The following is an 8,183-nucleotide window of genomic DNA, read 5'->3' as shown; positions in this document are numbered from 1 at the left end:
GTTAGCAATAATGAGTAATTCTTTGAGAATTCTTTGGAGACAATTCCTAACCTATACTTCTTCTCAAGGTCGTGTTTTTTGTTAATGGATTTCAGTATTCCCTTTGTAAGCCAAGGATTGTTAAGCCTTTTGCTTGTGACTTGTTTTGTAAGCCTAGGACAGTGGGTGTTATAAAGGCTAAGAGTTGTTTGTAGAAAAGATTGCACTGCTAGGTTGATGTCCCCTATGTTACCTAACTCGGACTCCCAGTTGACATTATCAGCAGCAGTTATAAAATTGTTTATAGCAGTTTCATTGTGCAGCCTAAAGCTTAACTCCCTTGTTTCTAGAGGTGGTTTGCTAATGTTAGTTAAGAGAAATGTGGGGTAGTGGTCTGTAGTGCTATCGGTGATTATACCTGAAGTAAGCGGAGAGGTTATGTTGGTCCAGATGTGATCTAGAGTCGTGGCAGTGCTATCAGTGATTCTAGTAGGTCTAGTGATTAAGGGTATGAGGAGGCAGGAATTCATACAGTTGAGGAAGCTAACAGCAGTAGGGTGTTCTGGCTCGCAGAGGTCAATAACCTCAGAGGTCAAACAATACCAGTAGAAATCTAAATTTGTCAGCTGATTATATTTCTCCAGTAGCATTATACTAAGGAGATTACAGCTGACTATACCAACAGAGGTTGATGTTAGTATCATCATTTGAAGCTGAAGATGAGTTCATGAGGCCTCAGTGGCAAATCAGTGAACAGTAGCCTAAAACAGCTACAAGTCACTGCGACCAATGTCACTGAACCCACTGCAGTCTCAGAACCATACTTTACTTTAATGATGAGCTATTCAATCTTCTGAATCAATTAACTAAATTAAACCCCAATAAATCTGATGACTGATTTGATACATTTATTATTTAATCAAGATGTATTCCATGGGCCTCAGTGTTTATATATCAGTGACCAGTTACCTGAAGAAACTTCAAGTTATATCTAATGTCACTGATCTCACTGCAGTCCCTGAATCATACTTGACTGTAGTACTTGATCACATCCAGTCTTCTGGGTTAAATAATATTTAATAAGGCTTGAATATTAGCCTTTCAAGAGTTAACAGGGAAATGAAATCGCATTAGACTTCTAACCCCTGCAACTCTAGTACGGGACATCCGTCCTGTACGAACAGACACACAAATGTGTGATTACTAACTACTAACATCAAATTAATCAAATAATTCGAATGAGGAGTATCGGTGTTCGTCTGTTCTAAATAGGACTTCGACCCGTGAGCAGCCCCTGGGGAATTATGTCGGAAAATCCGACACCATTTAATAATATACAGACAGATAATAAGTGCTGCTGTATTACCAACAAGTAACCTATAGAAAACGTAACTTGTAGTGGAATTACCGTCTAAAGAAAACGGGATATCATCACCACATACTATTGTAATTCACCAGCTATTCTGCTGGGAATTATTCTTAAATACATTAGTCTTTGGACTTTACCATCATAAAAACATCTTATATAAATTAACTTAATTATCAATATTAAAGTAGAGTAAATGTGACCCTTCTATCACTTTCTGAAATCTGGACAATGTAAGCCAGGCGTCAGTGGAGGGTGAGGAAGGGGAGCCATTGTTGTGTCACATCCGAGACGCGTGGAGCAAATTCGGCTCCTATCATATCTGGACAATGTCAGCCAGGCGTCAATAGTATGGAGTGTTAGACGCAGCCATTGTTGAGACTAGACCAGAGGCTCACACGGGAGCAAATTCGGCTCCTGTCAATTTACTTGGACGTAGTGTTATGGAAACTAAAGGTGTACCATTTTCAACACGCTGTCTACAAATCAAGTTAAGTGTTCTTTCCGAAACCCATTATCTATCATTAGTGGCCATTAATGTCATTGGGTAGGGTGATCCGGTTAGATCACGAAATCGCCTCAAACTAAAGGTCAAGACGAGGAAGCAAGACTTTGTGCACCAGTTACTGGGTGATGGAAGCTACCTCAAAGAGGATAATTTGGTGTCTACACCCTAGTTATACCTGGTGGACTAACCTGCTGTACTATAAGATAAGGAACCTTTTCAATGTATGTAGTCTATTCCTGTAGTTTGATTGGCTGCATATATACAAATTTAATTAATATAAACCCCCCTAATGTGTAGAGGATCGATTTGTGAGATTATGAGATTATTGCAGAAATACAGTCCACTTATCATTATACAAATTGCTATCGAAGTATATAAATTAACGTAAATATAAATTCATATAAATTAAATAAATATAAATCTCACAGGTCGGTTCCCACATTATTTGGTCATCTTCGAACCGGATGACGGATTATTTGATCCTTTGAACCCACATTTGGTCATCTTAGTACCGGATGAACCAGTTAACCAGTGGATTCATTAAATAAACTAGTGCAGTGTGATTTAAACAAAAGCCAGCAGTCAAAGACGGCAGCGTAGCCTCGTGGGAGCTCAGGAGCCTCCCTCAGCCCAGATCAGCTTCGTCAGCGGTTTCATGTACACCCACAGATTTGGTGGCGTGTTATTCTGTGAAATGACAGCGCTAATATAGAAGCCAGCCAAATTAGTGACTGTGTCTTCGCGATATTGTTCACGGATTTCGTGGTGTTACATTTCGCGAGAGATTATCTACGAATTTTGTGGACTTTATTTCGCGAGGTCACTAATAATATTTAATACTTCAAGATAATATTAGAAGTTTCATAGAGGCTAATTAAGAGGCTATTATCAATAATTGTGTATATTATTTCTCCAAAATAGAGAATTATTTAATATATATTGCACTAGTGATCACAGTATAATATTTAATAATTGCCAACCCACAACAGGGTAGGATATGACTAGTTGAACTATTATTGTTCATCCTAGTCCCATTATTACCATAGTCAGTTGTACTATATTGATCAACCTAACACCATTAATGAATGGTGCAGACCCTATTTTGGGTGTAATTTTTATCAACTCAAGTTGAGTTGTGTATATATAATAATTTACTTATGATCATTACACCTTTGAGTGATTAATTAGTGTCTCTACCATCCTAGGGTGATATAGAGAAGCTAACCTAAAGGTACTTCCAGTGACACTGGTTTATCACTCAAATCATTAGTGTGTATGATTGTATATATATAATGTGTATTAATTTTAAGTGCTAACCTCTAGTAGAGGTAGGATTATTGCCTAGTGAGTGCATTTTACCCTAGGCTACCATTAGTGTTTGTTCAGTATTATGAGCAGCCCAAGTACAAGTCCCACAAGGCTTTACCAACTAGCCAGTATGGATAATGCAGGGAGAATGAAAAGAACCCTTGCAGGTCTTAAAGGCCACTTAACAAGACAGATCAAGAAATGTGAAGATTTGTCACAACAATCAACAGTTGATTATGCTGACCTGGAAAGCTATTATCAAGCAGCTACAGGTAAATTTGAGCAAATCAAATGTCAAATAGCAACATATGTGGCTGAACTTGCCAACACTAATTTATCAGAAACAGAAATAGACGACATTATGGTTGATCTTGCGAATTATGAAGATCACACTCAGGCCACGTTACAGCCTTATGTCAAATTAATTGCCCAGAACAAGGCAACAGCAACAACAACAACAGTTGCATCTAATACGAGTCAAGCAGAAGCTCGACTCCCTCCAATTAATTTACCCACTTTCTCAGGAAAAGATGAGGAAGATTGGGACGAATTTTGGAACAAATTCGTTGACCTTGTAGACTCAAAACAATCTTTACCAAAGAGTAGTAAATTCTCTTATTTGCAAGGCCAATTATCAGGTGAGGCTAAAACAGTAGTATCCCATCTGAGATTAACTAATGACGGCTATGATCTGGCAGTAAAACTCCTCAAGGATAATTATGCTGATCCAGAAGTAAGAACATCACATTTAGTTCATGAGCTGTTGCATTTACCCCCACCGGAGGCTTCAGCTGATTCACTCCAAGTCTTCAAGCTGGAGGTAGAATCATTGATCAATGCCCTCAGCCTGACAGCAGATACAAACGGGGCTGAGTGGGTCTTGAAAATAATTGTCCAGGAGAAAATACCTAGGGACATATTGAGACAAATGAGTGCTCATTACAATAAAAGCATCTTATCCATGAATGAAATATCTGAAGGTTTAAAGTCAGTAGTTCATCAATTACGAACACATGACAAATTAAAACCACCAAGTAAACCCTCAGAAACCAATAATAGTAAACCACAGAGTACCAAAGGTACTCCAAATCAATCTAGACAATATAATTCAACACCAAAGTGGAACAGTAGCAGTGTGGGCGTATATGCAGTGGGACCCTCCAAGCCTATAGTTACTGTGTCACCCAAGAACGTGACACCAAAGGGTACTGGAAGCTATGGAACATGTTTGTTCTGCAATGAGAAACATTCAATGTACCACTGCTCTAATTTTCCTGATAGTGACGCCCGTATTGAGCGACTCAAAGATTTGCAACATTGCACGAGGTGCCTCAGGAAACATAACATCAACGACTGTGATACCCAATTACACATCTGTAATAGGTGTAACAAAGGTCAGCACCATGCAGCATTGTGCAGAGACACCAAAACAACGTCTCCAAACCCCAAGGTGGAAGATAGCATTCCCACCTCAGTACAGTACTGCAAGGTGCAACAAACAAAGAGTGTCCAATCGGCAAAGTCTAAAGGTAATACGACTTTGCCTACTGCCCAAATTACCATCCTGAATAAGAGGGCCAAGGTCCATACCCGTGGGTTGTTTGACCAAGGATCCCAGAGAACATTTGTCACTAAAAAGTTGGCAGATGAACTACAATTAAGGCCTGTAGCCCAGATGTCATTCAATATCTCAGGGTTTGTAACAGATGCAGGACCTCAAGTCTACCAGGTGGTACAACCATCAGTACGTTTAGGCAGGTACGTCTGTCGAGTACAAGCCATTGTGGTGGACAAAATACCAGTAGACCTACAAGTTCAAGGTCTGAGAGCAACAGCCAAATTCCTGAGAAATAGAGGAATAAAATTGGCAGATAATATTAAGTCTGATCACCTCACCGACTTCGGTCTCCTTATTGGGACAGACTATTGTCATCGATTCATCGGTAACCCTACTAAATATCAGGGTATAACCACGTTAAACTCTGCAGGAGGTAAATTACTCTCAGGCCCAGTATCAAGCCTGAGGAGACCTATGCCTGCAGATAAACAATACCAGTAGAAATCTAAATTTGTCAGCTGATTATATTTCTCCAGTAGCATTATACTAAGGAGATTACAGCTGACTATACCAACAGAGGTTGATGTTAGTATCATCATTTGAAGCTGAAGATGAGTTCATGAGGCCTCAGTGGCAAATCAGTGAACAGTAGCCTAAAACAGCTACAAGTCACTGCGACCAATGTCACTGAACCCACTGCAGTCTCAGAACCATACTTTACTTTAATGATGAGCTATTCAATCTTCTGAATCAATTAACTAAATTAAACCCCAATAAATCTGATGACTGATTTGATACATTTATTATTTAATCAAGATGTATTCCATGGGCCTCAGTGTTTATATATCAGTGACCAGTTACCTGAAGAAACTTCAAGTTATATCTAATGTCACTGATCTCACTGCAGTCCCTGAATCATACTTGACTGTAGTACTTGATCACATCCAGTCTTCTGGGTTAAATAATATTTAATAAGGCTTGAATATTAGCCTTTCAAGAGTTAACAGGGAAATGAAATCGCATTAGACTTCTAACCCCTGCAACTCTAGTACGGGACATCCGTCCTGTACGAACAGACACACAAATGTGTGATTACTAACTACTAACATCAAATTAATCAAATAATTCGAAGGAGGAGTATCGGTGTTCGTCTGTTCTAAATAGGACTTCGACCCGTGAGCAGCCCCTGGGGAATTATGTCGGAAAATCCGACACCATTTAATAATATACAGACAGATAATAAGTGCTGCTGTATTACCAACAAGTAACCTATAGAAAACGTAACTTGTAGTGGAATTACCGTCTAAAGAAAACGGGATATCATCACCACATACTATTATAATTCACCAGCTATTCTGCTGGGAATTATTCTTAAATACATTAGTCTTTGGACTTTACCATCATAAAAACATCTTATATAAATTAACTTAATTATCAATATTAAAGTAGAGTAAATGTGACCCTTCTATCACTTTCTGAAATCTGGACAATGTAAGCCAGGCGTCAGTGGAGGGTGAGGAAGGGGAGCCATTGTTGTGTCACATCCGAGACGCGTGGAGCAAATTCGGCTCCTATCATATCTGGACAATGTCGGCCAGGCGTCAATAGTATGGAGTGTTAGATGCAGCCATTGTTGAGACTAGACCAGAGGCTCACACGGGAGCAAATTCGGCTCCTGTTAATTTACTTGGACGTAGTGTTATGGAAACTAAAGGTGTACCATTTTCAACACGCTGTCTACAAATCAAGTTAAGTGTTCTTTCCGAAACCCATTATCTATCATTAGTGGCCATTAATGTCATTGGGTAGGGTGACCCGGTTAGATCACGAAATCGCCTCAAACTAAAGGTCAAGACGAGGAAGCAAGACTTTGTGCACCAGTTACTGGGTGATGGAAGCTACCTCAAAGAGGATAATTTGGTGTCTACACCCTAGTTATACCTGGTGGACTAACCTGCTGTACTATAAGATAAGGAACCTTTTCAATGTATGTAGTCTATTCCTGTAGTTTGATTGGCTGCATATATACAAATTTAATTAATATAAACCCCCCTAATGTGTAGAGGATCGATTTGTGAGATTATGAGATTATTGCAGAAATACAGTCCACTTATCATTATACAAATTGCTATCGAAGTATATAAATTAACGTAAATATAAATTCATATAAATTAAATAAATATAAATCTCACAGGTCGGTTCCCACATTATTTGGTCATCTTCGAACCGGATGACGGATTATTTGATCCTTTGAACCCACATTTGGTCATCTTAGTACCGGATGAACCAGTTAACCAGTGGATTCATTAAATAAACTAGTGCAGTGTGATTTAAACAAAAGCCAGCAGTCAAAGACGGCAGCGTAGCCTCGTGGGAGCTCAGGAGCCTCCCTCAGCCCAGATCAGCTTCGTCAGCGGTTTCATGTACACCCACAGATTTGGTGGCGTGTTATTCTGTGAAATGACAGCGCTAATATAGAACCAGCCAAATTAGTGACTGTGTCTTCGCGATATTGTTCACGGATTTCGTGGTGTTACATTTCGCGAGAGATTATCTATGAATTTTGTGGACTTTATTTCGCGAGGTCACTAATAATATTTAATACTTCTAGATAATATTAGAAGTTTCATAGAGGCTAATTAAGAGGCTATTATCAATAATTGTGTATATTATTTCTCCAAAATAGAGAATTATTTAATATATATTGCACTAGTGATCACAGTATAATATTTACTAATTGCCAACCCACAACAGGGTAGGATATGACTAGTTGAACTATTATTGTTCATCCTAGTCCCATTATTACCATAGTCAGTTGTACTATATTGATCAACCTAACACCATTAATGAATGGTGCAGACCCTATTTTGGGTGTAATTTTTATCAACTCAAGTTGAGTTGTGTATATATAATAATTTACTTATGATCATTACACCTTTGAGTGATTAATTAGTGTCTCTACCATCCTAGGGTGATATAGAGAAGCTAACCTAAAGGTACTTCCAGTGACACTGGTTTATCACTCAAATCATTAGTGTGTATGATTGTATATATATAATGTGTATTAATTTTAAGTGCTAACCTCTAGTAGAGGTAGGATTATTGCCTAGTGAGTGCATTTTACCCTAGGCTACCATTAGTGTTTGTTCAGTATTATGAGCAGCCCAAGTACAAGTCCCACAAGGCTTTACTAACTAGCCAGTATGGATAATGCAGGGAGAATGAAAAGAACCCTTGCAGGTCTTAAAGGCCACTTAACAAGACAGATCAAGAAATGTGAAGATTTGTCACAACAATCAACAGTTGATTATGCTGACCTGGAAAGCTATTATCAAGCAGCTACAGGTAAATTTGAGCAAATCAAATGTCAAATAGCAACATATGTGGCTGAACTTGCCAACACTAATTTATCAGAAACAGAAATAGACGACATTATGGTTGATCTTGCGAATTATGAAGATCAC

The sequence above is a fragment of the Procambarus clarkii genome, chromosome 47 (genome assembly GCF_040958095.1).
Source record: "Procambarus clarkii isolate CNS0578487 chromosome 47, FALCON_Pclarkii_2.0, whole genome shotgun sequence".
NCBI lineage: Eukaryota > Metazoa > Arthropoda > Malacostraca > Decapoda > Cambaridae > Procambarus > Procambarus clarkii.
Note: the sequence above shows the minus strand (reverse complement) of the source record.